Source organism: Rattus norvegicus, chromosome 1 (assembly GCF_021556685.1).
Source record: "Rattus norvegicus strain SHRSP/BbbUtx chromosome 1, alternate assembly SHRSP_T2T, whole genome shotgun sequence".
NCBI lineage: Eukaryota > Metazoa > Chordata > Mammalia > Rodentia > Muridae > Rattus > Rattus norvegicus.
In genome coordinates this window covers 131,142,639-131,168,580 of record NC_141534.1, presented here as the reverse complement: position 1 = coordinate 131,168,580, position 25,942 = coordinate 131,142,639, and the positions used below count along the sequence as shown (strand labels likewise).

The following is a 25,942-nucleotide window of genomic DNA, read 5'->3' as shown; positions in this document are numbered from 1 at the left end:
TGGTTGAATTAGATTAGGGACCCAGCTTCAGCAGTTGGGCTTTCCCCGGGGATGGAGAAGGTGAGGCAGTCGATAATGTCAGGAGAGATTTGTTCTGTGAAATGAACATATTGAGGCCATTGGCCATGGTCCCTGCTCACATGCAGCTCTTGAGAAAATCTAGAGAAAGATCTAGAAAAGCCCGTCGTATAGATACAGCCTGTCCTGCCACACTCCACGCACAGTGCTTGTTGTCTGGGCCAAGCCTGTTAAGGAGTCCACTGTGTGTACCTTACTCTGGGCTGTACACGACTCTTCCTGCCCTTGGGCTATTTGCCTCTTGTCTGTTAGCCATCAGCCCCGAAACAGAGTAAACCCATGCTGTTGGGTTTTATAAAACTTGGATCAGGAGAGAGCACCTTAGCCGGCCCAGCCAGGGTGTTCTGAACGATCAAACCATAGGATGACAAGGCCTAGTGTGACAGAGGCTTATTGGGGAGGAGAACCAGGGAGCAGATCAGGGACCTGGATTGCTTGGTAGTTTTTGGATAGAACCTAGAGGAATTACTAATGCGGGCACCTGCGTGATACACATTGACTGCACACACTTGTCTGTACCTTCTGAACCTGGTCATCCTGCTGGAGCTGCACACACCCGCTTCTGGGTGTATGAGGGAGCCGTGCTACTGATGTAGCTCTCAGGAGAAAGAGAATTGAGGAGCACTGTTTTGCAGACTCATACTACATTTCCAGAGAGCACCCAGGGCCTCTCTCCATGGGGATCTGTGCTGTTGCACTGTGTGTGTATGGGTGGGTGGGGTTGGGATGCTCGGCCTTGCCTGTGTGGTTTGTACCTTGTCCCTGGTGTATCTTGTCCCTGTCCTGTTATGGGGGTTTTGCTGGGCATGGAGCATTCATGGAGCAGTGACCAGAGAGCCCTCTGCTCCCTATAATCTAAGGCGCTGCCAGTCTGTCTTTCCATCTCTCAGATGGTCCCTCTGTTCTTGCACCGCTGAGCTCCCAGCCCTTGACCTCCTACTCTCTCCCACACCGATGCTCCCAGCCCCCTGGCCCATTGTCTCCCCACCCAGCTTCTGCCTTCCATGCTTCCTGTCCTCCTCTCTTTTCAAGGTGATGGAAGGATTATTTCCTTTGTCCTTTGGTGAAAGGCTTTGTCCTCAGCAGGGGATCATCACTGCTGCACTTCAGGGTCCCTGACTTCCAAGTTCAGCATAAACCTCCTGGTCCCCTCTGCCATCCCCGGTGTAGCTCAGGCCCTCAAATAGGAGTGTTGTGCCCTGAGACCCTCACTGTTTTGCACCACCTCTGCAGCTCCAGGGTCTCTGGGCTTCTCGGGGCTTTCCTGTCAGTGTGCACAGTATATTAAAATCCGGAGGTGTTTTGTTTGTTTCTTTGATTTTTTTTCTTTCTGTAGACAATAGAGTCTTTTCTTTCTTCTAGTGAGACCTTCATAGGTATCTTGTTATGGAAAAAATGGAGTTTTTCTGTGTGCAGGTAGGGCACAGGCCAGGCAACACCACCTCACCACCTCCCACCCCCACCAACTCTCCCTCCCCTGTGAGGCCATAAAATTCTCCCATAAGTCCTCTGGGGTTCTGTGGGGCCCCCACTGAGAGCCACTGTATTAGACCAGGCTCCACCTGATGAATTCAGGAGCAGGTAAGAGACTCTCATTGCCCCACCTTCGTTCGCTTTTGGTTATTTTTCAACAGGTGAGGTCACTGGAAGCCGAAAACACCAGTACAGGCCACTTCTGCTTTGCAGGGTCCCAGTTAGAGGGCTTTGGCTTTAAGATGGAATTAAACAGTATATGCATTTTATAGGGCCAACCTTCAGGCTTTGAATTCTGATCTGTTCTTGAGCAAACAGCACAAGCACGATGCTTACCCAGCAGCTCCCGGTCAGCCGTGCCGTTGTGAGGGCCGACAGCCAGCATTTTACCACTTGCTCACACATGGTGTTTTGGAGATTAAGGATCTGAAGCACAGCTTTGACTTAATGATATTTTACATTTTTAAGAATCTTGTTTTTCAAGCTTTTAAAAACATTTTTTTAATTAATTCTTTTTTTTCCTTACTCACTTTACACTGCACTCAGTGGCCCCCACTCCCGGCCATTTCCCATTTTTAAATGGGTTTATTGGGCTCTCAAGCTACTGTGAGAGGAGGCGCATCTGTTACAGTGGTGCGAGAGCAGGGGTAATGGTGAATCTGCTAATGTGAAACAAGAAATAACATTTGTCGGAAGACTGTGGGGACCCAGAGCATTTTAATTGGCAATTAAATAATAAATTAATTTAGGAAGAAAGACAAAGGAGGATTGCTCACACTCAGGGTTATGGGTGTATCTATCTCAAACATTGTGCGTGTGTGTGTGTGTGTGTGTGTGTGTGTGTGTGTGTGAAGGCTTTGAGCATTCTAAGCTACACTCCATCCTCTCGGACATCATGCAGGCAGAGTGTCCTCTTTTGTCACACTGATAAAAGTCACTACTAAGAAGTCACTGTCCAAGACAGCCATGTGTCACCTGACTTGTAGATGTTCATTTCTTGATTACAAGTCTGGTAGTTTCTGGAAGATTGCAAAGAATGTTCTTGAGTGTTTGAACTTCTGGAAAGGTGGCATGGTTGCCTAGCAGTATCAGCCATGGTGGGGGGAGGTGGCTGGAGGTGAGGTGAACAGAACTGGTTACCCAGGGGAGGGCGGAAGAGGTGGCTGCCCAGGGGAGGGTGGGACAGCTGAGAGGAAGCTTGCACAGGAGTTAGTAGCAAGGCCCTAGGGACTAACCGATAGCCTCCGACTGGCTAACATGTGTCCTGTGCCCTTGGGATTGGGCACAGCAGGCCTGGGATTTTTTAATTCACTATGCAGACTCTCTGTGTCCTAGGCCTCACTGTAATAATTCACATAGTAATAACAGCACACTGAGGGTGTACTGGAGTGCTTCTTCACCCACCCAGAAGCCTCTGCCTCTTCCAAAGGCCATGTGTATGCTGTGATTGTCTCTCTGGTGTGATATTGAGCTTTTATTTAACTCTACCAACTCCTTGATCTTGTCATAGACTTTAAAAAAGTGAGTCAAAGAAACCCATTCTTCAGTTTTCATAGTCTTTTTGACTATAACATAACATCGAACTCCTATCGTTTGCCAAAAATCAGTGTTAAGCATTTCTGACTTCTCACAGACATAGTGGACTTTGGGAAAGGAGCAAATGACTTCCAGGGTGTTGAAGAAATTTAGCTGTAAGGAAATAGAGAGGTGGTGATTTTTCTGTGCGACTTTGTGACTGCAGTCTCTGGGGATGCAGTGAAGGAAGCCTTCTGAGCTAGAAGAAAATTGTGTTTTAAACTTTGATTTAAATTTTTTTCCTCCTTAAACTTACTTTCTTACTTTGTTTTTATGTATTTATTGTGCTCAAGATGAAAGGGAGAAAAGGGTCTCACACGTACATTCGTTTCTTTATCCATTAGACCTTTATTTGTTTCAATAGTCTGACTAACAGAAAACAATTCAGATTGATGGTGGAGCATGTGTGAGATTTCTGTCATACAATTTGTACAGGCAAAGTCCGGCTGCTTGCCATGTTAATCTCCTCCGTTCTTTGTGTTTGGAATCTTATTATCTTTCTCTTCCGGCCATTAGCAAAATCTGTTGTGCGTTTGTCACCATGGTCACCAGCATTGCTGCAGAGCAGTGGGATGCATTTACTTGAATGTCTTTAAAGGCTGTAACTGTGGTGAAATGTGCGTGTCTGCATTTACTGTCTGAACTATTCTGACCCACACCATACATTCCTGCAGCAATGGCCTCATCTGCAGGGCCTTCTCATCTACCTCAATGGAAACTGTGGCTTCAGCCGCCTGCTGGCGTGTGTGTGTGTGTGTGTGTGTGTGTGTGTGTGTGTGTGTGTGTGTGTGTGGTGGAGTGCTTCAGAGTATGAGACACTTCCTGTCCTGGCTAGTTTTATGTCAACTTGACATAAGCTAGAGCCATGAAAAGAGGAAGGAAACCTCAGTTGAGACAGTGCCTTCCTAAGATCCAGCTGTAAGGCATTTTCTTAGTGATTGATGTAGGAGGGTCCAGCCCATGGCGGGTGGTGCCATCTCTGGGATAGTGGTTCATGGGTTCTATAAGAAAGCAGGCTAAGCAAAGCCATGGGGAATAAGCCAGTAAGCAGCACCCCTCTGTGGCTTCTGCATCAACTCCTGTCTCCAGGATCCTGCCTTGTTTTAAGTTTCTGTCCTGACTTAGTTTGATGCTGAACCGTGCAGTGCAAGCATAAGGTGAATAAATTACACCCTTTCCTCCCCAAGTTCCACAATGTTCAAAGTGGTTTCTGGGAGGAAAGCCAGAGCCAGGAGTGACGGAAGGGAGGAGTTAACTCATCCTACAGCAAAGAGGGCACTGGGGGGCATGGGACCCCTGAATTAGGGTGGGGTGGTAGAAACAGATCACATCAGAGGGTGTAGAGTAGGCCAAGCCAAGAGGAGTGAGGCTGGCCAGTGTGTGCCCTGCTGTGCCATGGAAGTCTTAATTGGGTGGACATTCACCTTTTTAAAATCTTTATCGTTTCTGTCCCTCCTATGAGGGATGATGTAATGTGGGTGGAGGATGTGGTCCGTTAGCCTTGCAGTCTCTTTGCCTCAAATGCCTCTGCGAGTCTTAGAAGGTTCTCTAACTAGGACAGACCAACCACAAAACCCTGGAGATCTCAAATGCATTGTTGTTCATCTGTAGTTCCCAAAGAACACCCCCGCCCACCCTGTGTGTGTGTGTGTGTGTGTGTGTGTGTGTGTGTGTGTGTGTAGCTCTTTAGCATTTTAACTGTGCTGCCAATCCAGAAAGCAGGCTAACACTTTATTCTGGACATTTTATCTCTGAGGGTGACAGGGATGTTCTGCCTTTATCTACCTGTGTTGAGCAATAGATAGACTACAAGTGTTCTGCACTCACAAACCCTGGGCTTGGAACGTTGGTCAGAGGCCTGGCTGGGTGCCTCTGGGGACAGCAAAGCTTGTCTGGTTTTGTATTGTTCTTCCATAAGCTCCCATGCCTGAGAGGCCCCTCAGCTTCTTGTGTATGGCCTGCCTGTCTGCTCTGCCCGTTTGCCTGAGCACACCCCAGGCTGTTCCCTTCTCTCCGTCCTCACATCTGCTTTCTTTTGTTCAAGCTTCTGGGCCTCCCTTGGGGGCTGTTGCACCCTTATTTGGTATCACATGACATTTCCAGGGGAGAGGCTCAGAAATGTCTATTTTCTCAGTAGACCAAAGAACTGATTTGATTCAAACTCGGCTTTGAGAGCTAATGAATCTATGGGAGCATGGGTGACACCAGTCAGAGCAGCCTCTGGGGGCTTCAGGTGAATCAGCATGGGCAGCTGCGTCATTGACGAAAGCCCGTTCCAACTTGGGTGAAGGCTCATGAAAGCGGCATGACAGGGCTGCAACTCCATCTTCCTCCGGAAGCAACCAGTTAGCCTGGGAAACCACCTTGTCTGTGAGAGGATGTTAACAGGCTCAGTCCTGGGAGGAGTCTGTGGATGATCATGGATGTCCTGGGAGGAGTCTGTGGATGATCATGGATCCTCTGATCCAAGACGGCAAAGATCATATAACATCTTGAATGAATGAACAGCAACACTGCACCTTAGCTGTCACTTGAGGTCATAGTGTAGTCATAGGCTGTCCCTCAATGGGATCTCACAGCCTTCTCCTCTGGATATCACAGGTTCCTCTCCTAGACTCTCTTACCTGAGCATCACAATAGCCCCATCTGTACTGTCATCCAGACATCACAGCATTCTCCCTGGGATCTCACTTGGGTGTCACAGATCCTCCTTTGAGCTATCAATGAGGCATCACAGCATCCTCCTCTGGGAGAACCATCCCCTGGGGACTCATATGTATGTCACAGCAGCCTTCTTTGGACTCCTGCCTGTGTGTCACAGCGTGCTTCCCTGGGTTCTCTCTTGGACTGTTTGCAAACTTCACTGTTTTGTGCCTTTGCTGTCTTCTCTGCCCATCAGCTGCCCATCCTCCCTTGAAGACCTGCACAACCTCTACGGATACCTAAACCAGACTTCAGTATGCTCCTGGGTGGCTGCTTTCACTGCTTTCTCTCTCCTCCTTTTCCGGTGTGCACCTTGCCTTCTGGACCATTGATGGAAATGTTCACACTGGCTCTTCCCCCATGTACTCTTGCTTTGCTCCATAACATCCTTAGGTTAGTTTTCCTGATCCTTAAATGGGATTTTTCTTGCCTAATGGGGTCAGTGCCCTCTCTACTCACATATAGAGCAGTGCCTGCACACAATTGATACCCAGTAAATATTTGCTGCATAAATATTCAGCAGAGTCAAGCCTGGCCCAAGCTATCAGCTATCCCAAATCCTGTGCGGCAAACTGAAGGAACGCTCTCTTTTAGCAAAAACTCCCTGACTCTGAAATGAAGTCACATCACTTGACAAAGCTGCCAGATATCCCTGCTGATTAGCTGTTAGTGATAGGCAATTAGTTTTCATTTGTTTGATTTTGGTCTTTTTATTTTTGACATATAATAATTGTGCATATTCATGGGATACAATGTGGTATTTTGATTCATGTATGCATTTTATAATTATAAAAATCAGAGCAATTAGCATATCCGTTGCCTTGAACTTTTATCATTTCTTGATGGCGAGAGTATTGGACGCCATCTATTTCAGCTGTTCTGTGATACATTGCACTTTCTTGCTATCTTCATTTTTTCTCCTGTGCTGTTGCTATAAGAACACCAGGATTCATTCCTCCCATGTGGCTGTGGGATTGTATCACTTGAAGACAATTTCTTTTGTTGTAAATTGATACATTCACAATGGAAATTTGAATGGAAAGAACTTTAAAGTTTTAAATACAACGGAACTCTGATCTACATTAACCAGCTCCATGAGGCCTTGCTTTGACCCTTGGCTATGTTGAGGCTGGATACATAGAAGCAGAGACCTACAGAGAAACATTTGCACCTCAGATGGTCCGCTGAGGTGACAAAAGCATGAATGGAAGATGTTGACGAGGGATGTAGTTCAGGTCAGATGGAATGCTTGTTTAACATGCTCCAGGCCTGCATTCTAGCCCCAGCATTTCACAATCCACAGCTTAACAAATAGAAGTTGTTATTCTCATGGCTGACCTTACTATTCAGCTGTAGGGTATTAAAATGCATCTGTGCTTTATTCAAGCAAGACACCCAGTGGTGTTTCATGGACTCGGGTCTGTTTGAGCCACTGGCATGTTTTAGCATGTTATAAGACTGTCAGGCAAACTATTTCGCCCCATGACTCAAGTTACCCCAGTTCATTCTATGGAGCTGGCAAATTTCTTATTAAAGTCTTATACGTTGGGGAGAACACTTCCAACACTCCTCTCCTGGTAGCTCTTTTATCTGCTTGTGCATTAGAAGGTTTCTCATGGCCCACCTCTTCTCTTCTGGCTTCTGGACTTAGTGTCCTTTCAAAGGTGGTTCCAGTACCAATGGGGGGGAGGGGGTGGTGTTGTCAGACAGACTCCTCGGTGGAATGGGTAGCTATCACCTCTACAGCTCACTGCCCCGGGAGGAGTTGAAAGCCCTTAAAACTCCGTGCCTTCTCTCTTTCCGCCACAGGCTGCTATGGTATTTAAAAAATTCGGTACCCAAATGTAGAACATTTGTATCATGGGTAAACTCAGCTGTTCATTTTTAAAGTCAACATTCCAGCCTGTCGAGGTGATCTCATCGCAGTTTGGTGTCTCACTCTGATGTCATAATCCTCTCCCCTGACCCTGCCACTTGGCTGGCCCTGAGCTCTGAGTCTTCATAGACAACACTTGCTGTCTCCCAGGCTGTGTTGCCTGCCAACCGCTCCCCATCTCCACCGTCTTCCCAGGGCACATAAAAGACAGTGTTAACATCATATTGAAATAAAGGCCCTCATCTGCTTAGCAAGCCTCTAATATGCCAATCTCGTAACCTTATTAAAAGAGAAAATGAGATGAGTTTGGCCCGGCACTTGCTTCCTGAAGTACTCAGGGCCTTCTGCTCTGATAATCCCCGCTCGGATCTAGCCTGTGATTGACAAGGGGTTTATTGGTGTGCAGCTTTCGTGCTATGTTTTTTTTTTTTCTTTTCATCTCTACCACCCTGTATTATGTTTTAAAATTAACACTTAAGAATCCACTGAGCACACAACACAGTCAAAATCAAATGTTGCTGGCAGGCTGGGGAGGAAGGCACACCATCCAGCCCAACCCTAGGGACACTCGAGTTCCCCCACTTAAAACACTCCTGAGATTTTTGCTTTCTTGTATGCTTTTGTAAACTAAGACAGTTTATAAAAGGCCTTCCTAATTAGTGTTGTGTCGTGGTAAAATAGTCACACTGACTGTACAGCCACTTCTGAATATACGCTCAGAGGCACTTCTATCACCCGTCTCCAGAGCCCAGAGACCCTCTGACGGTTAAGCACTAACATTCCCATCTCCCAGTCCTCAGCCCCTCAGGATTGCCTCTCTACCCTGTCTGTAGGAATCTGGTGGCACGAGGCAACTCTATTCACATGACCACTTACTCTCTGTCCTTTTATGGCTGGCTTATGTCACTTAGCATTCACTGGCTTTGAAAATGTTTCTTAAGTCCATGTGGTATGAAGTCCAGCCCCAGTGCAGCGCTGTTGGCAGGTGGGGTCTGGCTCCTGTTGAGCAGAAGGGTTACTGGGCTTTACTGCAGGAGCCGGTGCGTTGATGGTCCAGTGGGTTCGTTACAGTCGTGCATTTGGCTTTCCCCTGTTTGCTCTCTCTCTCTTGATCTCTTGCCTGTCCACGTTCCTCAGTGGATGACAGAACCCAAGTCCACAAGCTGATGCAGTGCTCTGGGACTTCCTAAGCTCCCAAACTACAGGGGTTAAATCCTCTTTCCATGTAAATTACCTAGTCTCTGGTTTCTGTCATAGTAACAGAAACTAGACTGATAGCTCTCAAGGTTCATCTACGTGGGACATGTCAGGTTTCCTTTCTTCTTGAAGGCCGAATTATGTTCCTTGTGTTCGTGTGCCCGTTTGTCTATCCACTCAACCACTGATGGATGCTTGGCTTGTTTCCACCTTTCAGCCATCGTGTAGTGCTTTGGTGAACGTAGGTGTACAAATATTGGAGTCCGTGTTTTCAATTATTTTGATCATGCACCTGAGTGTAATGCCGTACCGGGTGATAACCATTTAAAACTTAAAACTGGCCATGTCTTGGTGACATTTAACCAGGTTGAAGGCACAGCGTCTAAAGCTTGCTCCTTGAATTTTAGTTCTGTCATCTCTTTGCCTTTATTTTGATGAGTCTATAAATCTTACCATCATCCCACTGTAAATGCACAGCTTGACGGTTTTAGTAAATTATATGGTTCTGTGGTCACTCACCTAGGGTAGGAGTGATCCCTTAAGTAGCCTCCTGGAACCCTGATGCAGAGTCCTTGTGCCTAACTCTCACCTCAGCCCTGACCCAGGTTGCATGTCAAAAAACAAAACAATAACCCCCACCCCCAACTTCCAAACCACACACCCACAAATCAAAGCCAACCAAACAAATAACCCCTCATCTTTGGTATTTGTTAGAGCAGGGTATGGCCATGTGGCTTCATGGGATGGACAGGGGCATCTGTGACCGCAGCCTGTGGGTATCTCTGCAGCCTGCCTTCCGGACACCCTGAGACTCTGAGGTATAATCTCCTTGTTCTTCAGGGGAGTGGAGCTGAGCCTCCTCAGTGCCTCCTTCACGTGCACCGGCCATCGCAGATACTGTGCCCATGCTTAGGCCTCCATCAAGGAGCTGGACTCCCTGGCCTGTGATTGCTCTGTTTCTCTGGCCTTGTGAATCTGTTGCCTCTGTGATTTCAGGAGAGAGAAGTGGGGTAGAAGGTCAAGTAATCACTTATAGCCAGAATTTCTTCATTAAACTGAACGATGCTTGCTTCAATGGGATAGATAGGTTCCTGTGATAATGTGAGGGGTTCTTATGGTTGGAATGTCTGTTGTTCTGTGTAAGTGGCAGCACCCTGCCTGCCTGGCTAACTTGGGCCAGCAGGGGTCATGCCCAAGCAGAGGCTGCATTGTCATTGAGAGGGCAGGTCTCCTGGTGGCACCAAGCACAGTACTTATTCAGCTGTCAGACTTGCTCTTGAGGAAGCCAATTCTATCTCTCAAACATCAAATAAAGGATAGATCCGTGGGCCTTCGTGAGGATTAGCAGAATTAGTTTCTAGAGGAAAGAACGGGAGCAGGGACATGAGATATTTGTTCACCGATGTTCATAGCAACATTATCCCCAGTAGCCTGAAGCGCTTACGGAAACAAAATGTGCTGTCTTTGTGTACTAGAATATTATTCATCCATAGAGGGAAAGGACTTTTAATGCAGGATGGCATGGATGAATCTTGAGGATATTGGGCTGAGTGAGATAAGCGATCACAAAAGATGAATATTGAGATATTCAAAGTATCCAGTATGGTCTGGGCTGAGGTGCAGGTAAAATGGGGAGTTCCAGGCTCTGATGAGTAGTCCTCAACCCATGTTCACATAGAAGGTGTCAGTTAAATCCACAAGACAAAAAGACAGAAATGTGTGGATGGGGGCGTGATGGGTGGCTGGAGAGGTAGAAGGAGAGATAAGAGAAGTCGAGGGGAGAGCGCAATCAGAAAGCCTTATTTATATATATGAATTTGTTAAAGAACAGATTTAGTAATAAAAACATTTCTTTTGAATCAACTTACATTTTTCTTGTTCACCAGTAATGACAAGACATTTTTCTCAAAGCACATTCTAAGCAATTACATCTGGCTGAAAAACTTTTATGACAGAAGATTTGAATAAACTTGGCCTTTAAGTAATGAAGGGAGTTAAAGGATAGAGAAAATTCTCTGTGACAGCATGTTGATCAAAGTGACCGCACAGACAGAGGTGACACAGTTACGGAGCATCGCCACAGGCTTGTCCAACACCTGGGGAAATGGGTAAAATAGATTTCTCGCTGCCAGTCTACTGTTGATGCCACAATTATTGTCTTGAGAATATCCTGTCCGCAGGAAATAAATGCTTCCTAGCAAGGCACACGAGAAGGTTGTAACTTGACAAGTTGTCCATTAAATGAAAGCCAGCAAGAGATCTAGACATGAGCATAAAGGTGGATAGCCTCCTTTCTGTCATTTTATAGTTGGTAGAAGATGGCCTGCAGACGACCTTCACCACCAAGCACTTATTAATTGGAAAACGAGTAAGAAAGCTCTGCATGTTATTTCCCTTTATGGTGGTAAGCTACAGTCGACGGTTTTTCAATTGTAAGTTGGAATCATACAGGTGTCCACATTTCTTTGTAACTACTAAATTTCTGAAATATTCTAGTAGGCTGACTCTGGCCATATAATCACTTAGGAGTGATGTCTGACATGTATGTTATTTTATATTTTAAAATTTAACTGTTGAGTCTGAAATGGTTGGCCTTAGGTGTTTAGATATTGGTGCAGAAGATAAAGATGGGTCCCTTTCATCTCTTAGTACGGGGTGACTGTATTGACGTAGCTTGAAGGAAGTGGTTTTGGTAACAAGAGTAATTGATCTATCGAGTAAAGTCATGATTGAATTGTAGATTGTGTTCATGTGGCTCTTCTGTTGGATTCCTCACACAGAACATGGGCGGTGACCCTGGGCTGTAGGCCAAATTCTAGCCTCACTCCCTCCTGGCTTTAGGCCCTCTACAAGACACTGTGATTTACTGAATGCTACTGTGGTTGGTGGTGGGTTGATTAGAGGTCAAAACTCTTTAGTTCTTGTAACAATCTCTGCCCAGCAAATAGTCAAGCTTCTTTTTTTAATTGGATATTTTCTTTATTTACATTTCAAATGTTATCCCCTTTCCCAGTTTCCCCTCCAGAAACCCCTTATGTCATCCCCCGACCCCTGCTTCTATGAGGGTGCTTCCCCACCCATCGTCCTACTCCCTCCCTCCCACCATGGCATTCCTCTACACTGGGGCGTCATAGGACCAAGGGCCTCTCCTCCCATTGATGCCCTACAAGGCTATCCTCTCTTACATATGTGTCTGGAACCATGGGTTGCTCCATGTGTACTCTTTGGATGGTAGTTTAGTCCCTGGGAGCTCCAGGGTGTCTGGTTGGTTGATATTGTTGTTCTTCCTATGGTGCTTCAAACCCCTTCAGCTCCTTCAGTCCTTTATCTCTTCTATTGGTGACTCCGTTCTCAGTCCAATGGTTGGCTGCGAACATCCGCCTCTGTATTTGTCAGGATCTGGCAGAGCCTCTCAGGTGACAGCTATATCAGGCTCCTGTCAGCATGCACTTCTTGGCATAACAGTCAAGCATCTAATGCAATTCAACGACAGCATATACTCACAATGATGATGAAAGGCATTTTGTAAATGGCAGAACTAGCCCACTTCACTTCAGCTCCTAGGAGAAAGCATCTGTCCCCAAGACAAGATGACATTCATGTTGTCCCCACCACCACCACCACATCATGCTAGACCTTTTGTGACACAACACACCACTGCAGCCTATGGCCAGATTGTTATTCTCTCCCATCCCTTCTTACTCTGTTATGAGACTGTATTCTTAGGAGAAGGCTGGGGGTACTAGAAGACTTACAGAGGTGCTTTGAGTGGCATTTATAGTTCCTTGGGTGTTCTACTGAATAGACTGGGACAGAGTCAGCTCATATCCCTTGCAGCCAGCCAGGGCAAAGGTCATACTGGACACTGTAGTCATCTAGTTCTATACCTGAGATAGTGTGAGAATGGAAGATGGATGTTCATGAAATCAACACTTACCAGCTCTGAACAAGCTGGACAGCCAGCCTCATCTCTTTACCTTGGAGAGGAACAACCTGAAAAACAATAACAACAGCAAGAACAACAAAAACAAACTATTGTGGAGTCTCTGAAAAAAACCAACAAACCAAACCAAGCTACTACTGCATCAAATAAAAGGATGCTTTCTTGAAGAGTCAATGATGCCCTCCTCAGAGCGAGAGTATGATCATGAAAAGGATTGTATTAGACAGAGTGGGGAATTTTATTTTGCTACGTTTTTTATAAAAGTGTACTCATAGCTGTGATTGTTTGATATTGCTCTGGGAGAAGTTGGACAGGGAAGGAGTTCTAGGAGCAGGCACACCATTTCTGGAAGGGATTGGAAGCTTCGGATTGGGTGGAAGAGTTAAAGGAATTGGGTCAGGGCTTAGGTATGCTTAGGATTGGTCCTTTTCTGTGGAATCTAAGGTTCCGTAATAGCTAATGTTATGTATTGACTTGCCCTGACTAAGGGAGGCCCTGCTGGCTGGAAAGACTGTGGAAGTCTCTGTGATGGTGTTGCCTGAAAAGGTAAGCGTCAGTCAGTATGGCACGGCCAGTGATTGCCCCACAGAACTTGTTCCTGCTTTCTGCTCCTGAACCCATCTGCTCCGTGCTGACTCTTACTCTTCAGAATCTGGAAAATTCCCCTCAAAGATCCTTCTGTGATTGGCCTGTGGCGTCTTCCTCCATGCTGTCTGTTGCTTGGGTTGTAGCCATTTTGTTCATGTTGAGCTGTAAATAGTGTTTTTGAGTTTTTTCTTGCCTGTGGAGCTCTTTCTCACAGAGGCTATAGCGTGTGGTACCATGTCTCCACACATGCCCACCATCCCCTTACATCTCTTAGGGCTGCACTCAGAATGACCTTGGAATAGTTGACTGCCAAGTGACTTAGAGATTTGGGACAGGTTTGGTCTTGATTGTAGGCAAGCAATGGCCATGGAGTCCCCTTTGATTACATTAACTGTCCGTTTGCCCATCTAGCTATTAATGTTACTAGCATTTTTCTTCTTTGAAGCCCTTCATTGGAAGTCTCATTGTTCCCACAGGTAATTGTGAATGTTTCTCTAAGTAGAAGATCAGATAACATTATTCTGGACAAAATTAAAATAGTTGTCATGGTAATGGGCCACGGTTTGCTTTTGTATTGATAGCAGTGATCACTAGAAGCAACACCTGAAACAAAGTCTCAGAAATTATGGGAAAGGAGAATTGAAACACTGGCTGAGACTCTCACCTTTTGTCATTTTCTGGAATGATTTTCCAGTAGATGAGTCAAGAAGAGTGACCTGGAGCACTACTAAGAGACTGTCTTGGACACTGAACTGTTCCCACACCCACAATGGGACAGTAACAGTCACAATTACACCATTATTAAGTTCTGTGTAGCACACCATCCAAGAGCTTTGTGGCTTTCCCTAACAGACACTCACGGGGACATTTAGCATGGAAGATTAGTGTGTTCACGAATGACTGTTTCTTTTGTCTAGGCCCTTCATAAGCTGCTGAGCCCGCTGCCGAGGGCCGCCTCATGTGATTGATAGGTGGTCAGCTGGAAGGGATTGTGGGTCGTATAGTCTTGTCAGGCAGGCTTGGTTCTGGTTCCTTCCTAAAGCAGTGACATAGTTGTCTGATGGCAAGTTCCTGTGCACAGGTGGCTCCAGGCTTCTGCCTCATTTTTGGTACTGCTACCTCGGGCCAAAGCAAGTCCCATAGTCAAGCCCAGTTTCAGAGGTGGAAAAGGATTCCATTGTGTTTTTCATGGACAGAGTGACAAGCCTTCCTCCCCCACCCTGCCGCACTCTACCATAGCTGCTGTTACATGCGTTCATGTGTAGATATCCCCTGACTTACCATGGGCCTGTATCCCCAAACCCCCGGAAGTCGAAGATGCGTTTAATGTTCCACTAACCACATTGAGAAATTATAGAATAAGCCGTCATCAATTTGAACCATTAAGCAGGCACCTCTGTATAACATATTAATTATTTCCTGCTATGTAACAAATGGCCTCAAACTTAGCCGCCAAAAACAAATGTTTGCTTTTTTCGCAGTTTCTGTGGACCAGGGAAGACAAAAATAAAGATCGACGGGTTTAACTGTGATACTGTCACACTTCGGCATCTTTGCATTCTGCTTGTACTTTCCCCTCCCTAGATCAGGAATCTTGGCCTAACTTTCTTGAGTTTCTCTGTGTGATCTTTAGCTGCCGCCAAGGAGAGCAGCTTCTGAGATTACTCCATGATAGCTGGTTGTCCCAGTCTGGGGCTGGGTGATGTGTGACTCCCAGAAGGCAGAGCCATTGAGAATGTCTCTGAGACTGCCTGCCACCTCCCACCTCTGTGCATTAAATGCACTCTCATTGTCCTTCATATTCAATCTAGGAAATGGAGACGCTGACAGAAGGCCCTGGAGCTGCGGTTGATCCCACACAGCAGGACAGTGACACCGCACTGGAGGTAGAAGGCATCGTGCAGGGAGAGATTGATACGATTGACCACACATCCATTAGTGTGCTGTGTGTGTCAAACACCATCACAGAATTGCCAAATCAGGACACATGCTATCTACCTGCCAATCCATCCTTATTATACTAAAAGCAGTCATAAATCAATATGGAAACATTAACATCAAATGGCTGTAGGGTCTCCAGTCAGCCAGTTGCTGAAGACACAGGAAAGGAAAGACGCACAAACACCAAACCTCACCAGGAATCATAGAAGTGGAAATGAAAAGCCTCCCCTTGCAGGGTAGAGCTTTGAAAGGTCCAGAAACTGGGTAAGGAGACTTAAATATCCGCTGTCGATAAGGGTGTGCAGGTAGAGGAACAAATGCATTTCCAGACATCTGGAGAAAGATTGACGGGTGTAACCTTCTGAAAGTAAATGTTTGTGCCCTTTGCTCCAGTCACCCGCGAACGGTTTACATTGAAATCTGAGACCACAATAAAACTTCTATGGCAAAATATCCACCTGCCTTATTTCGCTTAGTTGAATATCGCACACTACTCGAAGTATCACAGACAGAAGCAGGGCGATTATAAGACACTATTCCCCATGCCGCGCCACAGAGACCATGTTTTCAAAGACTATTCAGTTGCCTAGGCAAATCCTCACGTTATTTTAAATGCATATGACATAATTCATACTGGTTGTGATCAATATGTAAAGATACGGAAGATCCAGAATGGAGGAGCTGGGGGAAGTTGCTCAGTACAAACAGGGCTTGCTGTAAGTGTTAGGATAAGAGTTCGGAGCCCCAGAGCTTAGGTAAACAGTCTGTAGGCGTGGCACTTCCTGGAGTGCTAGCACTTGGAAGATACACTTGAAATCCACCTATTAGCCAGCTGACTGGACCAGTAAGAGTAGGAGAGAGATGGGTTCAGTGATGGCCTGTGCCTCCCTAAAGTGAAAAGGAATTGAGGATCACACCAGACATCAACTGCCTCTCACCCCATGTCCCGTCATGCACATACCTGTGCTCCCACACATGAACATACATATACACATCATGTGTGCATGCCATCATATGCAAACACTTGCCTCCCCCCACAAAAGCTTGAATGGAAACACGACAAAATGTTAACTGTTTATTGCTGAGTAGACGTGAATTTTATTTCTCTCTCTCTCTCTCTCTCTCTCTCTCTCTCTCTCTCTGTGTGTGTGTGTGTGTGTGTGTGTGTGTGTGTGTGTGTGTGTTTTCTCTATTTCCTTCCTTGAGTATTTATTACCCATGCAATGTAAAAAGGTGGTTGGAAACACCCAGCCAGAGTCTGACTGCTCAGCATGCAGGATTTATTGCTTTTCCTACCATGGCCAGAGACGCACGGCTCACATTTCAGTTAAAGAAATGGAGGTTCTTAATCTCTCAAAAGAGGACATGAAGTTCATTTTGACCTGTGGACCCCAGTCCTTCTGCTACTGTCAGGACGTAGTTGTGAAATTGTTCTACCCAGGCTGAAACACCAGGGCTCCCCTGTAGCAGTTCCAGCAGCAATGCTGGAGACAGCTGCAGTGGTATGGCAGCCCCAGGTGTTTCTGGTCCTCCCTGTGGGTGAGCTTAGAAGAGCGGAACTGGAGACATGTTCCTTTCATAGTTACAGTTTCTGTGGCTCTTCTTCCCGAACTTCACTTCCTCTCAGTCTTCCTGACCCCTCACCATCAACCCCAACCCCCACCAGTCCACCTGCTGGCCTGCCAGCTCTCTCTGGCTCTGACTCCTTCCTGGTACTTCTATCCATGCTGCTTTTCCTTTGACCACTCCTGCTCTGGGGTTTGGCTTTGAGTGTTATGTGAAGGCATCAGCTATAGGCCTTCAAATATGAGAAATGCAGCCGTTACTTTAAAGATGAAATAACTCCCGATAGTAACAGAAGTAATATAAGACAAATACAATTACTAACAAGAGGAGGCTTTGGCACATGGGCAGTTCCATGCCCTGAATAGTAGCAGCCATCCCTCTCTCCTTCCTGTCCTCCCTTTGTCCTTCCACCCATGTTGTCTGTCCTAGGGCATAAGGTGGGCAAGACTGTGAATGTGGTACAGTGTCCTTCCCTTCCCTGCTTAGCACCATGAAGCAGATAGGACCTGCAGAGGGCCCATGTTCTTTCCCCTCCTTCTCCCAGTTAGACACAATCAAGTATGTAAGCCCACTCCTTTCAAGGTAGCAAGTAAGCCTTCCAAGATCAGAGGCAAAGGATTCAGTACACGGGCCAGCTACCTTTCTCTTAAAACTGTAGCTGCTTAGGGATTGCCAGTGTCCACTCCCCCACTGTCTGCTCCAGTGAGAGAGAGGAGGGTACAGAACTCATTGCTATGAAACGAGTGGCTCTGAGCTGGTCTTTTGTGCCTTTCCCTAAACGAACTGTGTGGTTTTTCTCTGGTTCTGGCTTGCAATTAATTTAGGGTCGCCTAGAAAAGCAAATCTGCCAGACAAGCCAGAAAACAAGGCAGGCACGGAAAGTCAGCATCCTATGCTTCAAATTCATTTTTCTAGGAGAAAAGTTTTAAATCCATTCTGTGATGGATGGTACTTGTAACTGTTTTCTCAGCAGTTTCCTGAGCCAGCCTCTCAGGACCAGGTGAAGGTTGTACACCTTGGGCGAGCCCTTGAGGAGGCATGCAGAGAGGGATCTGTTCTGTAGATGTAGTGATGCCTTCCATGCTACGCAGCCTGATGCTTGGTTGTCTGTCCTTAAACCTCTGCCATACACAGCATCAGAGGCTGCTAGCCCTGTGTTCCTCGCCTACCTCCCTGTTCGTTCCCTTCACAACCACAGAAGTTCTCAGTCCAGCCAGTGTGGGTGGTCATGGCCTCTGTAAGGTCTCTGTGTGCTGCTGCTGTGGTGGTCCCCTGCTGGCTAGGCCTGCAGACTCTTGGGAGAGAGAGAGGTGAGTACCTAACAGGTGAGGTGGCGATGTGGAGCTGTAAGATGTGTAACAGGAGCTCATACATCCATGGCATCCACCCTGGACCAGAGGAAGGCTGATTCTCTTGCTGGGTCTTGGGTGCAGCGACACCTGGGATCAATGGGAGCCTGGGTGCATTTGGTGTAATGCTTCCAGTTTACCTTATTTTTTTTTTTTGAGCAGCCAGTACTCTGTAATGCCAATGAGTACACGGAGGAGTCCTCTTGCTCTTGTATGGTAAAAGAATGCAGGTTCCCCCAGCCTAACTGTTATTGGATGTCGTAATTGAACTTGTGAACAGGGTGGAGGAAATACGTTTTCAGTAGATTTACACCTTCAAGTTTGAACTCTTTGTGGCTAGTGACTTGAGTCTTTTGTGATGATGACAGCAGGTCCTTGTGAGCACAAGAGAACTCACTGGGCACTGTGCTGTGGGGCTGAGCTAGAATGCGAGGTAACTGCATTAAATGCAGTTTCCCTCCACCCTGGCCTGATGCTAGCTATTGACATTTTGGCTTTATATATGCTAGGAAAGTGCTCAACTACTGGAATGGACATATATATATATATATATATATATATATATATATATATATATATATCCACACATATATATCCATTTATATATATAATATATCCATTTATATATATTTATCTCCACACATAGCCTTACAGGTATCCCCCTATTACCCCTAGTGTATACAGTGTTGGGGATAGAACTCAAAGCTTCCTGAATAAAATGTACGTGTGTGTGTGTGTGTGTGTGTGTGTGTGTGTGTGTGTGTGTGTGTGAGTCCCAATGACTTACAGGTGTATACTGCTAAATGTATTTTCAATTTAGAATATTTTCAATTTATGATGGGGTTATTGAGTTAGATTCCTATTGTAAGTTGAAGAACATTTTTTTTTAAAAAAGAGTTCCTATGCCATTCATCATCTTTTTCAAAATGTGTGGCTGATTGAAAGCAGACAGTGCTCTGGGGTATCCAGTGAGGATGGTAGTTTTTGGCTACCATGTTGGCCTGGTGATGAAGTGTAACTACTGCCCTAGCACTGAGTGTTACTCGCCTTTCTACTTGTGTGTAGTCTTCTGTACCACACGACTTTGGGGTGGGTTGATGCTTTACTCTTGTGGAGACGTGTGTCCTACCAAAGGAATGAAGGGTAATTGTTCACATGTGGCCCCTTCTGATTATTTGTGTCTGTGCTTGTAGATTATTGTGTCAGGCTCCTTTTTCTTGTCATTTGCCATTCAGATAGTGACAAGGTTTCCATCATTTTGAGGAATGCCCTTCTCCCTGGATTCTTCTGAGCTGACCCCCTCCAAGCACCATGGACATTGTCCTGCTTTATGGAGGCTTTAGGTACTGCCTTCCCTCATCATCTCTGCTTTCCCTTGTCTACTCATTTTGACTTCATACATCTGTAAATGTTGCCCTCTTTAATAAAGCTGTCTTATTATTTCCCTCTTCTTCACTCTAATCCATCTGTTCTTATTATTCTGTTCTCTTAAATAAAGGACACATTAGCTTACCAATGCTATGATGAAATACTTGAGACAATTAACTTATAAAAAGAAAAGACTTGTTTGGGCTCCGTGCTTACGGCTCATGATGATGGGGCGGGGGGGGGGTCATTGCAAGGGCTTTAGACTAGGTAGCACCTGATAGCTGGTGTGCATCATGGAGCCAACCATTACCTCATCAGTAAGGAAGAAGTGGAAGGGGACCTCTGATCCCCCCTGAGAGCATGTCTACAGTGATCTGAGGACCTCTCAGAAGGCCTGTCTTCATTAAGGCTCTACTAACGGGATTGGGGATTTAGCTCAGTGGTAGAGCGCTTGCCTAGGAAGCACAAGGCCTGGGTTCGGTCCCCAGCTCCGAAAAAAAAAAGGCTCTACTAACTCCAAATAGCAGCCCTCTGGGGGCCTGCCTTCAACACATGAGCCTTTGGGGACACATTGTACATGCACTGATAATTAATGGATGAGCTAAGTCTACTGATTAAGCCTTCCTCACTTAGCTCGTTCTGCGGCAACTGTAAGATCTCGTCTTCTTTCTTTTGGGTAATTTCATGCATTGAAGAAGGTTAAGCTGAAGAAGTTTCTTGACCCCAGGCTGGGGTCCTTTTGGTCTTCAGAGTCACACTGTGCTCATATCTGAGTCCTCCTGGACTTTCTGTAGGATCCAGGTTTTACTTGTTTCTTTTATACTTTCAAAGTTGTTTTCGGATTAATTTTTCTCAAAGCAATTTCAAAGAAGTTAAGACTCCAAGAAAACAGGATGGAAAAGAGCAGATTGCGACTAAATTGCTTCACCTGGTTGAGCAGTCTAATTCTCGTCTCTGCTGATGTAATGGGGTATTTATCATCCGGAGGAGGGCTCGGAGCCTGCGTATGGACTATTTTATTATTCATTTGAAGAAAACGAGCCTCTGCATTATTCATTCATCTGACTCTCCCTTGGAACAAAGCCTGTGGCCTGTGGCCTGTGGCTGGTTTCTCTGACCTACAGGAAGTATCACACTTAACATTCAATAGGTCAGCGTCAGTGTCCCGTGCCAGGACCCCCACAGGAGCAGTCTGTTTGCATTTAGCATTTGGTACAGAGTGATCTGACCTGGCCTCACTCTACACAGCAGGTCCCAGAGCTGCCCGGCACCATCCAGCATGCTTAGCCTGAAGTCCCAGAAGGGAGGTCAGTTCCACATTGTGAAGACCCAGAGACTGAGGGAACTAAGGGCTAGGTAGATAATGTCAATCATCCTTGGGATCTTTGTTTTAAATCCACAAGGCCCCGCTGTCCACAGGGGTTGGAGCCTTTGGATTCTCCCTCTTCCTTCTGTTGATACAAAGGGCTTGTGCCTAGACGCGCCTAGTTAAGAAGCACAGCTGGTACCTTTAATTAGCACGGTGAGCCATCCTATTAGGGTTACTAAATAAAGCGGTTGCTCCTCAGGAGCTGCAGGTGTCGGGTCCAGGACCTCTTGAGGATACCTGCATCTGTGGATGCTCAAGTCCCCTTCTCTCAGAAGTATTCATCTCATACGATGTCCTTTACCAGCTCTCTAGTTGCATGGGAGGCCTGCTACGGTGCACATGTTCTGTAAATCACCGTCGGGCTGTGTTGTTTAGGAAATGGCACCAAGAAAAAAGTCTCTGCGTGTTTAGTATGGATGGCATCTTCCTTCATATCCTGACTCTACTAATGGTTGAATGCTCGGACGCAGAGCCCATGGGCATAGAGATCCAGCTCCAATCAAAAGTTGCAAAAATGGCATTTTTTTCAAAATTTAACTAAAACATATTCAAGGCTCTGAATCCCTGTTTTACTATGGAGGAGAGGGTGTGTGGGTGAGTTTGAGACAGGGTTTCACAATGTCATCTAGTACCTGCTTTGTAGCCCCCACTGGCCATCAACTCATGACAGTCTTCGTGTGGAGGCTAGGACTAAAGTCTAAACCACCATACCCTGCATGCTTTTGATAGTAAGCTTGAGCTCAGATAGATACACTGTGAAGGACTATCATCTTAACTAAGGTAGGGATGGGTGCTGTGTAAGACCTTCCTGGTTTCTGTCAGCGAGAGCTCTCAGTGCTCTCTCAAATAGGCAGACCTGGTCCAATCTCATCTAATGTTGGATCTCTTTCATGAGAATCTCAAGAGAGCTGTCTTAGTTACTTCTCAATTGCTTTGAAGAGACATCATGACCAAGGCAAATTATAAAAGAATACGTTTAATGTGCAGCTTGCTTACAGTTTCAGAGGGTGAGTCCATGATCATCATGGTGTGGAACATAGTAGCTGGTTGGCAGGCAGGCAGGCAGGCATGGTGCCAAAGCAGCAGCTAAGAGCTTACATCCTGCTCCATAGGCAGGAAGCAGAGAGAACTAGATTGTGCCTGGCATGGACGTTCGTAACCCCAAAGCCTACCACCAGTGACACGCCCTCCCTAGGAAGGCCACACCTCCTCATCCTTCCTAAACAGTCCAGCAACTACAGACCAAACATTCAAATACATGAGCCTACCAGGGCCTTGGCCATTCTCATTCAAACCACCACAGTAGCCTTCTTGATTTACTGTTTCAAACGTTTTTGGATCATAACACTTTTTAATATTGAATTTAAAATTGTAAATTGTAATTATGTGATTTCTGCCTCAAATTGTAAGGGAGTTTGTTTGTTGCATCTATGTATGGCTAGCAGAATATGGTCTCTCCACCATGTTCATGTTTTAATCCTTGAAACCTGCTGTGTTATATGGAAAAGAAAAACTAAGGTCATTCTGGATAAGGAGCTATCCCCATTGAGTATACCCAATATACCCAGCACAAGGATGACCTTGTACTACCTGGTTGGGTGGAAGACAGAGGCAGGAGCTGGAGAGAGGGGATGTGAGTGTGGAGGACTTGCCAGAGAGGCACGTGATACTGGTGGTTTGGCGTGGAGGGCCGTGGGTTTAAGTGGAATGTGCATGCCACCAAGAAACTAGGAAAGGATGCTTTTGGCTTTATTTGTGAGGCTCCATGGTGAGACTCATGTCAGACACTGCAACCTTATATTGCTTTCAGATACTTAACTATGTGGCCATTTGCCATGATATGGAAAACAAATGTTGAACTGAAACAGTATAAACTTCTATAATAAAAATGCCAATTTAGCCCAGCCCCTATCCCCAGCGCCAAGTGCCCATGCTCTATGTTTCTCTTTGCTGCCTTTAACATGCTGGCTTTGCCTCGAGCATATGCCTGCAGGGCTACTGCCTCTTCAAGAAGCATATCTGTCTTCTAAGCAGCAGAAATTGCTAGTAGAAACAAGTAGCAGCCATTACAGACACACCCCTTCCTACCCCTGCCAAGCAGGCTTACACATATCCCTTTGCCAGAAGTGGTTCACATGACAACAGCATAGTACAGGTAGTCTGGAAAAGGAGAGCCAATTGGTATCTTAGGATATGTGGGATATGGTAACAAAATGCCCTTGACTGGGTAGTTGAGATACAAGAAGTCATTGCTCACAGATTTGTATGTGAGGAAGTCCAAGGTCAAGGTACCTGCAGACTCACTGTGTGCTGAGGACCTTTCTCAGAGGCTGTCTTAGTTAGGGTTTCCATTGCTGTGGAGAGACACCATGACTAAGACAACTCCTATAAAGGACAACATTTAATTGGGGCTAGCTTACAGGCTCAGAGGTTCAGTCCGTTATCATCAAGGTGGGAGCATGGCAGTGTCCAGGCAGGCATGGTGCAGGCAGAGCTGAGAGTTCTACATCTTGTCCTGAAGGCAAACAGGAGAAGACTAGCCCCCACATGGTTAGGAGGAGGGTCTCATTGTCTACTCCCACAGTGACACACTTCCTCCTAACATAATACTGCCACTCCCTGGGCCAAGCATATTCAAACCATCATAGAGGCAGTGCCTTCTTATAGTGGAGGGGCGAGAGCTACCGGAGGCCTTATAAGGAAACATCTCCAAGTGATTCTGTACTCTTACTTTCAATATTGAGTGCTTCATCTCTGTTCACCAAACCATGTCCGGACTCACTCCCCACATACGAGCCTTTCAGGCAGACACTGACAGGATGCCTTATGATTCAGCCTGGCTCAACCCGTCTACCCGGCAAGCAACACCAGCTCCCACAGAGAAGGCACAGCCCATTCACAATTCTCTCATGTAACCTGTGCTTCTGACCTGCCAGCTATAAATTAGGGTCAGCACCTCTCGGTATCAGATTAATTTGCCAGGATAGCCACAGACCTCAGGGAAACACTCACTTTTATCCAGTTTACTATAAAGGATACGTAAAGGTCGATGCCACGCAGAGGACAGAAGGGGCAAGAGCTGCTCCCAGGACAAGGCATGTGGGAAGGGATGTGGGGCTGCCATGCCCTTTGAAGATGTACCATCCCGTAGGAACCTCTGGTTTTTCAGTCTTTGGATAAAACATTGGCTGTTGGCTCTTCTGTTTTGATATCAGAAGTGGCCCCATAGCTCTACCCCTCCAATCACATGGTTGGCTTCCTGACAACGTCCCTCATGTGAAGACACCCAGAAGCCCCTGACTGCAGGTCATTCACTCAGCAGCCTACTGAGACCCCTATAGTCTATGCATTAATCCTGTTCAGGAGGGCTCTTTCATTTAAATAGTAGGAGGAGAAGCTTCTAACCATCTCCTAGAAACTGCATCTTTTAATATTTAAACAGGTGAATTTGAAGTGAGTAGGCACACAAACAAATCTTGGTACTCACCGTGGTGTCTTTTCTAGTCTTTCCCCTCAGTGTACTTTATTCCCGTTTAAATCTCAGAATCATCTACCGTTTCTTCCTCTTCTGAAGTCCTGTTCTCTGTTCCGGAGGTCAGTGGTTGGTTGGCAAATCAACAACTTATCTCTTCGCCATTCTCGCTCGTTGGTTTTCTCTGTAGAACCCAGATTGATCCAGGCTCAACTTTGCCAGAGACACTGGCCACAGCTGTGATGCCCATGCTAGATCCTGTCTGGGTCTCTTCTCGTGGGCTAACTTGCAATTGGTTTGTCCTGTTTCTCGGTACTTACCCCCAGTAGGTTCTGTCTCCATGGACATCATCTGCCCCCCCCCCCTTTTTTTTTAAGTCACTACAGAAAGTCTTGGGTCTTGAAGGAACTGGTGAGACCACACACATACTTCCTCGGCTTCCTGTGTGTTTGGAGGATCCTTCAATAGCTCTTGGTTGTGGGTTTAAAATGTGTGGGTGGCAGCCTGGTATACAGCCATGTCTGGAGAGTGACTGTGTAAGTGGTGGCAAATAGGAAGGTCAAAGTTCAGAGTCCTCTGTTGCACTGAAGATACCTTTTGCTCAGGGAAACCTGAAACCTGAGATGCTGCCAGGTCTGGGTCATAGCTTACTGCCTGGTCCTCAGCCTCTGGGACTAGGAGGCTTCTTAGAGAACCTGTCTTCATAGCAGAGGACTGAGATGGGAAGAATTTGTTTACAGACCCTAGTTTTGTCTACTGAAGATTGGGGCTGCTGCTTGGATTGTACTATACTGGAACCAGCTGCCCCTGGGCGTCCTAGGGTTGTCTGTTCAATGTTTTTGCCTTTAAAGACTGCGCAGTACCACCAGCCAGTAAGATCATTATTTTTCTGTTTTAATTGCTTTCTCATTATTCCTTTGGTCCCAACACCCCAAGAGCTGTGACTCTGGAAGCTGGTCCATGGCTATTGTACTATGCCTTCTGCTGGCCCATGAAATCTTCAGCCTGTTGAGATTTACATGGGGTGGGGGATGGGAATGATGTTCAGAAAGTTGGGTGAGCATGTCCCCTGAAGGAGGGTCCTGAGGTAGAGGGAGTCAGGTGGTAGACGTTAATGGTTCAGAGACTCGTTCAACTGAGGAGAAAGACTCCATCATAGCTGGGAGGGACCTGTTGAAAAGTGTGATTGCTGTAATTTCGTAAGTACAATGTTAACTCAAGGTTATTGCAGAGAATTTTATGATTAATGCATGTCATTCTAGGATATGCAGAATAAAAATTGTTTTCATCACACATAGGAGTATGTGAAATGACATGCATATTCTCTGGGACCAGTTAATCAAATGAGAAAAGCAAACTAGGTCACTACTGTAGCAATCATTTAATTCAGCAGCGAGGAAGCCGGGGCAGTGGTTAAAAATCACCCATAAAGAAAGGTAATTTT

The 25,942-nt window shown here is 46.1% G+C and overlaps 1 protein-coding gene and 1 long non-coding RNA gene across 4 annotated transcripts in view; one reads left to right on the top strand and one right to left on the bottom strand.

The window, feature by feature from the left end:
* Nucleotides 1–25,942, top strand: part of Entrep2 (endosomal transmembrane epsin interactor 2) — a 411,852-nt gene that overhangs the window by 101,609 nt on the left and 284,301 nt on the right. The window lies entirely within an intron of this gene.
* LOC148007703 (uncharacterized) lies at nucleotides 11,867–24,860 on the bottom strand. 2 transcript variants are annotated; one of them, XR_015646870.1, is made up of 3 exons: nucleotides 24,514–24,860; nucleotides 12,840–12,895; nucleotides 11,867–12,375 (listed from the first exon to the last, which is right to left on the bottom strand). It is a non-coding gene; the product is annotated as an uncharacterized LOC148007703 (long non-coding RNA). The 2 variants fall into 2 exon arrangements; XR_015646871.1 differs by lacking the exon at nucleotides 24,514–24,860 and adding an exon at nucleotides 23,447–23,564.